General features: G+C 33.2%; 1 long non-coding RNA gene across 1 annotated transcript; it reads left to right on the top strand.

Annotated features, from left to right (window-relative positions):
• The first annotated feature begins 1,505 nt into the window (after positions 1-1,505).
• LOC131646261 (uncharacterized) lies at positions 1,506-2,733 on the top strand. The gene is made up of 3 exons (XR_009297382.1): positions 1,506-1,716; positions 1,914-2,342; positions 2,535-2,733. It is a non-coding gene; the product is annotated as an uncharacterized LOC131646261 (long non-coding RNA).
• Positions 2,734-9,334: the final 6,601 nt, after the last annotated feature.

Raw genomic sequence — 9,334 nt, 5'->3', positions numbered from 1 at the left:
GGATATAGGAGTAATGATCATAAAGTAAGGTCAAGACGTGGGAACGCAACTGTTGAGAAGACGTTTTTGAAAGTGATAAGACGTTTTGGAATTAGAGTTTAATTGATTATGACGTCAATTATTAGTCTTGGGACTCTAAGAAGGCAAAACGAAATCCCATCGTGGCAAGAAACGCCTATTTCTTTCGTTTATCGAAACAGGCATTTATTGGGGGCAATTTGTTGGCTGGAGATTTCGTTTGGGAAGATTAACCTTCGAAAGCTTGAGTTCAAAGAATGATGGTTACTGAAGACCATCTTTGAAGATTTAAGAATGGCTACTGACGGCCATGTTTTAAGAGAAATGTCTAAGTTTGAACGAAAGAGAGGAGTGTTAATGCTAGCACAAAAGGCACTTTTTGCCGAGACTTAGACAATTCGCGGAAAATTGCATGAAGTACTGAAGCTTAGTGTATTTCCGCATCAATTTCGAATATAGCTATACTGCCACGCGTCGAAAAGGACTCGAGCGGGAAGATTTGAATTGCGAAACGGTTTCCATCAACTGCACATCGACAGATGGCGTCCCCAGGGTTCTCGTGGATAACGTGGCATTAGATTATTGTACGACCGTTAGGGTCGAATTTAGTATAAATAGGAGTCTTAATGATAGGATTTCGTGTGTTCATTTTGTACAAATTACTCACATATCGCTCAAGTATCAAGTGTTAAGAGAAAGAGTTCGCTGAGAAATGTACGTATGACACCATCAATTTGAATACATGTGTATTTACTTTTATCAAATGTCTTTTAATTTCTTTACTTCTCTTTCCCTGTTTATGCCTTTACTTTCCAAGTCATTTAATTTCCATGTACTTTAATTTTCTTGCAATTTACAATTTCGCAATTTACATGTTTTCTCTTATTACGATTGATGTTTCGAAATTACACTAACTTATGCAATTAGCGTTGTATCGAACGATTAACCATTTGAACATAAGTTTCTTGAAATCAAAACAAACAGGTATGAACCAAATCACATCAATAAACCTTTTGTTTGACTATGTCCTAGGATCAATCTAGTCGATCCTGCGAGTAACCAAATCATATTTATTATAGTTTGGAAGACTAGCGGTTGTTTACCGGAAATCACCGTAAACAGCTCCATAGCTTACACATATCCAAAGTCCAGGAAATGCCGACTCTGCTGGCAGTCACAACATCAGCTGGTATGCCCCTTTCTTTGAAGATTGAATATTGGTGGAATTTATTCTATGGTTGTATGCTGCAGCTTCTGAATGTGTAACCATTGAACCGGGAATCTCCGCCGAAGCCTTTTCATGAAATCCCTCACTATTATCACGAGAACGTCTCGATGGAGTCTCTTTGTAAACTTCATGGGTGGGGAATTCGCGAATCTCCCAGACATGTCTTTGACGCTGTTTTGTTTAGCAATGAAGTTGAAATGCTTACTATCCGATGTGAAAGAAATGTATCCTTATGTTTCACAGTATGTACTTCTCGAATGAAACTCGACAACAAAAGTTGGAGAGCGTGAATCCACAGATACCAATCCGACACAACAAGGTATGCATACTATAGACAGTCTAATGTACTGCTATCAGATACTGGGTGGCATTGTAGTTTCTGTTTCCGCCGTATCAGTGATTTTGTGTTTAAGATGAAAGCGTACAGCCACTACGATCGGGTGATACCCCTCTGCTTCCAATGCATTCGGGTTCTCACTCTCTTACTGTTTGAAATATTAAGATTACTAATATTGTGTTAGGAGAATATGTTATGGATAGGTATTTACTTGATGAATTTTGCATAACCAGTTTTTTCGAATCATTGGGAATTTGAAGTTCAATGAACTAACGTATAAGAGTTGATTGAATTAACTATTCAAAGAGTTGATTTTTTTGTGCTTTTCAGAGAAAACTACAATTGTGATGAAAAATTGGCAATGAATTTTAAAAATCTACAAAGACGAATGGCCCATTCTGTTTCAATTTCATGCAGTTCTGGGGTCAACATGTTGAAGAATGAACTACAGAAGTATATAGCTGAGAACATCACAAGCTAATTGCTCTTAGCTGTAGCTGGTAATTTGGACCATAGGTTAGATTTTGATATATATAATGTAATTAACTTACAATTATATTGATAATCCTTTTGTAGGTACTGAAGTGAACGGTAACGATTTGAACTTGATACATGTTTTCAACTGAACTGGATATCTTGAATCAATCATGTGGTGCATTGAATTAGTGACATGTTTTGGAAATGGCATGCTGAATTCAGTAACTATAGAATATGAAATGCAGAATTATTGTATTGCTTCTAGGGGTGCTGCCTTGAGATGTATGTAAACTGAACTTGAATATATGTGATGCATACTATGAGTGATTGAGTAGTACACTATATTTGCATATGCAAATGGAATACTCATTAGATTCAATTTTACTCGAAAACAATTGATTTCAATTCACTGTCAACCTTATATTTGCAGTAAATGTTATTCCAAGCTTTCTTATGGTTACTTTATATTTGCAGCTTGGAAATGGAATAATCATTGGATTCGACCGTATTCGAAAGTGGCCCTTCAAAGTGGTAATATCTCTTTTGTGCCTTTGGAATCGAACATACTACGAGTTAAAGACATTATTGATTAATATTTCTTGCTGATTCCGAATACAACTCATGGGATCTAATCTGGGACTGTCACAACCAAATCTGAGAGATTAATCTATGTTTGTGCAATTCTTACAAGATATGGTAATGGTTGAGTTTATTTAGTCTTTGAGCACTTATTTTTTGTGGTCTTTGACCACTTATTTTTTTTATGTGACTCTATGCTTCATATAGGTTACTTCTGTCCAAATTCACTTCCTAAGTGAAGTGCTTAAAATATGAAATCTTTGTTCTCATGATGTGATTATAATTTCAGGCAATCCATTGATCTGTATGGTAGCGTGCCATCGCCAAATATTGGATTTCTCGGCACTTCATCGCTCACAGGATTGGGCAGTTCATTTGTTGGTTCATCATTGACAAGAAGGCACACGGCTGAATTTATACCTCCACTGAAAAACGCCTCTGATACAACCAACAGATGAACAGCAGCGAAAGAGCTCTAATTGTTTCCTCCTATTTCTACTTTGGTGCAGTATGTTTTCATGTTGTGGTTGTGACGGCCGATGTCGTGACGTTTTGCACGCAATATGTCTTCTGGAATTCACAATAGTGACAAGTAGGTTGCGGCGATAGGAGATGAGATGTTGTTGTACTAGAGTGCATCAGTTTTAGGATTTGTAATTAGTTGGTAAAAGAAGAGAATTTGTATTCATTTCATGATTCTGATTTACTTGAAAGGGGAACAAAATCTTTCTCATATATTTTTTGGCCGTTGCTGAATATTTTATCCAATTCTTGCAGCATATGCTCCAAAATTGCTTCAACATTCGTTCACTTTTTTGTTTTGACTCATATTTGTTCACATACAGCTTACTCAAAATTTGGACTAATTAACGGTGACTTTCTTTCTCAAAAGAATAAGATTTTAGACCAACAAGAGAAGTCTATATTTTCACATACTGTTGTTGATTTTTGTGTCATTTTAACAACTATTTGGTAAACAAAAGTGTTAATATATATTAATATACTACAATTACAGCAAGAAGCTGAGTTAATATACTACAATTACAATATTAACCACTAGATTAAAAAGAATCAATGGTCTAGATTTGGAGTAAGTTATAATAACTTACTCCTGGAGTAAATATAACCCTCCTATATATATATATATATATATATATATATATATATATATATATATATATATATATATATATATATATATATATATATATATATATTGTTAGTTAATAATGGCATTTATTGATATTTACACATTTATGTACAATTATATGCAATAATTTGTGTATATTTCACATTATTAATAATATTAAATTATTTATATATGTTACAAATTTCAAAAAAATCGGTGTTTCTCTACATTTTTTTTATGCCTACATTCGTTGTTTTAGAATTTTTTTTCTTGCATATTTGATTTTATAATTTTGTAGTAATTTGATTGTTATAAAATTATGAATGAAGTCAATACTCAATGTGAGCAACAAAGTTTTACATTTGACTCATTCTTAAAAAAAAGGTTAATAGATGTATTACTAATTTAAATATTCTAATGATTTAATATATTATTTTTATTTGTCAACTTTAAATTTTTATGTGGATTTAATAATTTTGGTGATGATCAATAATAAAAACAAATTTTGATCATATCACAATTTCAATTTTTTATGAGCACTCATTTATTATCTCTTTTAAAATATTATTTTTTAATTAAATTTCATTTTTCAAAATACATGTCAAATTTATATAATAAGTTAATAGGTCAAACGATACAACAAATAGGGATAAATGCTCAACAATTGAAATTGTAATAATATCCGGCTGTCCACCCAAATTGTGTACTAAAGAGTAATGATACATAGAGTATGTAGTAAAAGCAGTTTTATTAAACAATAAAGACATTAATTGAAATTAAAGTTTATTATTACAATGCTAAATGCTAAAAGGTAACTGATTTTTTTAAATTCTATTAACTGTCACAATCAATTGTTGATAAAAATAAAAAATAAAAACATATTAAATTATAATAATTGAAACAGTAGTAAGGAAATTGAATTCAGGTCAAAAATATATTATTCTAAAATCATATATATCATACATAAATAAATAAATAAGAGTTTCGCTAAAATACACCCATTTATTTTTAAGAAGGTGTATAAGGTACTAATATTAACACATTTAATTAAATATTGAATAATAACAAGAATAACTTTATAAAAATATTCGTAGTTTTTTTTGAAATATTACCACACTGGTACCCGTGCGAATGCATTGATATCCCGTTAATATTCAAAATATCGAATATTAACGGCAGCACGTAGTTATTGATTAAAATATTGAATATTACCGAGAAAACGAAGTTACTGATCAAGAATTTGGATATTATCGTGAATATTAACATAAACATTAATTTAATGATAAATTGTAGGAATATTCAAAATATTGAATATTAATGAGAACATGAAGTTACTAAATAAAAAATTCAATATTAACGAGAACATAAATTACTGATCAAAATATTGAATATTAACGGGAACATGAAGTTAATGATAAAAAATTTGAATATTGTCGGGATCATTAAGTTATTGATCCAAATTTTGAATATTAACGGGAACAAATTTTGAATATTAACGGAACACGAAGTTACTGATCAAAATAATAAATATTAACGGGAACACGGAGTTATTGACAAAATATTGAATATTAACGAGAACACGAAGTTACTGATAAATGTTTCAAATATTAACATAAATATTAGGTTACTGATAAATTTTTTGAATATTAACGGGAACAAATTTGGAATATTAACGTGAACACGAAGTTATTGATCAAAATATATTATATTAACGGAAACATGAAGTTACTGATCAAAATAATGAATATTAACGGAAACATGAAGTTACTGACCAAAATATTTAAAAATAACGGGAAAAAATTTAAAATATTAACGGGAACACGAAGTTATTGATCAAAATAATGAATATTAACAAGAACACGGAGTTACTGATCAAAATAATGAATATTAATGGGAACATGAAGTCACTGATAAAAATATTGAATATTAACGGGAACAAATTTGGAATATTAACGGGAATACGAAATTACTGATCAAAATAATAAGTATTTGGCGGGAGCATCAAGTTACTGATCAAAATATTGAATATTAACGGGAACATGAAGTTACTGAATAAAATATTGAATATTAACGGAACATGAATTACTGATCAAAATATTGAATATTAACGAGAACATGAAATTATTGATCAAAATATTAAATATTAACGAGAAAATAAAGTTTATAGATCAAAATATTGAATATTAACGGAAACATAAAGTTAGTGATCAAAATATTGACATCTTTTATTATCATATTAATCTATCCCCTAATATTTATTCTTTCACTATCATCTTTTATTTCCATCAATCCCAATGCGCGAAAACGACGGGTACATCAAGTTTATAGATCAAAATATTGAATATTAACGGGAACATCAAGTTACTGATCAAAATAATGAATATTAGCGGGAACATGAAGTTACTGATCAAAATAATGAATATTAGCGGGAACATGATGTTAGAACAAGATTTGTTCTGATCAATTATCTTAGTTTTGATGATAACAATAATATGAATTTTGCTTAAGATAATATGGTACTCTAATCCAATGCAATTTCCTTTTCAGGGAATATATAAAGAGTACGCATAATTCAGCGCTCAGAAGCTTTGTCTCAAGGGTTCAGCATGCAACATCAGAACATGGTCTGGCAAGACATCAGAAGATGGTCGAAGCAGAATCAGAACATGGGTCTATGGAAGCATCAGAAGAACAAGAGAACAGAAGCACTAAGTACTGATGGTATCACGCTCAGAAGCACTTCAAGGTCAGAAGATCAGAAGATGCTATGCACCAAGCTGTTTGACTCTGATGATATTCAAACGTTGTATTCACAAACATCAGATCAGAAGGAAGTACAAGTGGCAAGCTACGCTGACTGACAAAAGGAACGTTAAAAGCTATTCTAGGCTACGTCAGTAGACACAGCGTGAACAAGGCTCGAGGTAGTTGACAAAAGCGTATAACATTAAATGCGATGCTGTACGGAACACGCAAAGCATTAAATGCACTCAACGGTCATCTTCTCCAACGCCTATAAATATGAAGTTCTGATGAGAAGCAAGGTTAACGATCCTGAACAAAACAACTCAAATTAACTTGCTGAAACGCTGTTCAAATCAAAGCTCAGAATCTTCATCTTCATCAAAGCTCACTACATTGCTGTTGTAATATATTAGTGAGATTAAGCTTAAACGTTAAGAGAAATATCACAGTTTGTGATTATCGCTTTTAAGAAGCAATTGTAATACTCTTAGAATTACATTAAGTTGTAAGGAACTAGAGTGATCGTGTGGATCAGAATACTCTAGGAAGTCTTAGAAGTTATCTAAGCAGGTTGTAACTAGAGTGATCGTGTGGATCAGTAGACTCTAGAAAAGTCTTAGAGGGTATCTAAGCAGTTGTTCCTGGAGTGATCAGTGTGTGATCAGAAGACTCTGGAAGACTTAGTTGCTGACTAAGTGGAGAACCATTGTAATCCGTGCGATTAGTGGATTAAATCCTCAGTTGAGGTAAATCATCTCTGCGGGGGTGGACTGGAGTAGTTTAGTTAACAACGAACCAGGATAAAAATAACTGTGCAATTTATTTTTATCTGTCAAGTTTTTAAAGCTACACTTATTCAAACCCCCCCCTTTCTAAGTGTTTTTCTATCCTTCAATTGGCATCAGAGCGCCGGTTCTAAGGTGCAAGCACTTAACCGTGTTTAGAAAAGATTCAGGAAGAGAAAAACGCTTCAGTAAAAGATGGTTGATGAAAGTGAAAAGTTTACACCTACACCTGCATCTACATCTGGCTCTGCTGAGCAATACAACGGTAACAATGGTTATACTAGACCGCCGGTATTTGATGGTGAAAACTTTGAATACTGGAAAGATAAACTGGAAAGTTACTTTCTTGGTCTAGATGGTGATCTATGGGATCTTCTGATGGATGGTTACAAACATCCAGTAAATGCCAGAGGCGTAAAGCTGACAAGGCAAGAAATGAATGATGATCAGAAAAAGCTTTTCAGGAATCATCATAAATGCAGAACTGTTTTGCTGAATGCTATCTCTCATGCTGAGTATGAGAAGATATCTAACAGGGAAACGGCCTATGACATATATGAGTCCTTGAAAATGACTCATGAAGGAAATGCTCAAGTCAAGGAGACTAAAGCTCTAGCTTTAATCCAGAAGTATGAAGCCTTCAAGATGGAGGATGATGAAGACATTGAAAAGATGTTTTCAAGATTTCAAACTCTTACTGCTGGGTTGAGAGTTCTTGACAAGGGATACACCAAGGCTGATCACGTAAAGAAGATCATCAGAAGCTTACCCAGAAGATGGGGTCCTATGGTGACTGCATTCAAGATTGCAAAGAATCTGAATGAAGTTTCTCTGGAAGAGCTTATCAGTGCCTTGAGAAGTCATGAAATAGAGCTGGATGCAAATGAGCCTCAAAAGAAAGGTAAGTCTATTGCATTAAAATCCAATATCAAGAAATGCACTAACGCTTTTCAGGCTAGAGAAGAAGATCCTGAAGAATCAGAATCTGAAGAAGAAGATGAACTGTCCTTGATTTCCAGAAGGCTAAATCAACTCTGGAAGACCAAGCAAAGGAAGTTCAGAGGCTTCAGAAGTTCAAAGAAATTTGAACGTGGAGAATCTTCTGATGACAGAAGATTTGACAAGAAGAAGGTCATGTGCTATGAATGCAATAAGCCTGGACACTTCAAGAATGAATGTCCAAATCTTCAGAAGGAAAATCCCAAGAAGAAGTTTCATAAGAAGAAAGGTCTTATGGCAACCTGGGATGAGTCAGAAGATGATTCAGACTCTGAAGATGAGCAGGCTAACTGTGCGCTGATGGCGACAGAAGATGACGGATCAGAATCTACATCAGAATCAGATTCTGAAGAGGTATTTTCTGAACTTACTAGAGATGAGTTAGTTTCCGGTCTAACTGAACTTCTGGAACTCAAGTCTCAGATTAGTCTCAAATACAAAAAGCTGAAAAAGCTATTTGAATTTGAAACAAAGAAGCTTGAGTTGGAGAATTCTGAATTAAAAGAAAAACTTTTAAAATTATCCAACAATGTTGGATCTCCTTCTGATTCAGAAAAATCCACTCCTAGTCTAAACCATATTCTGAAAGAATATGATTTAAGTTTCAGGAAGTTCTTATCTAGAAGTATTGGCAGAAGTCAGCTAGCTTCTATGATATATGCTGTGTCTGGAAACAAAAGAGTTGGCATTGGTTTTGAGGGTGAAACCCCATACAAACTTGAACCTGTTGATGAAATGAAATTCACATACAAGCCATTGTATGATCAGTTCAAGTATGGCCACTCCCATGATATTAGGCACACTTCACATGCTCAAAGTTTTCACATAACACACACCAAAAAGCATGTGACACAACCTAGGAAATATCATGAAACTCACATTAAAAATTATCATGCTGTTCCTCCTATTGCTTACAATGTTAAACCTAAGTTCAAACAGAACTTGAGGAGAACTAATAAGAAAGGACCCAAGAAAATGTGGGTACCAAAGAAAAAGACTATTTCTTTTGCAGATTCTCTTGACGACAAAGAAGATAA

The sequence above is a fragment of the Vicia villosa genome, linkage group LG2 (genome assembly GCF_029867415.1).
Source record: "Vicia villosa cultivar HV-30 ecotype Madison, WI linkage group LG2, Vvil1.0, whole genome shotgun sequence".
NCBI lineage: Eukaryota > Viridiplantae > Streptophyta > Magnoliopsida > Fabales > Fabaceae > Vicia > Vicia villosa.
Note: the sequence above shows the minus strand (reverse complement) of the source record. Positions and strands in the feature narration are given on the sequence as shown.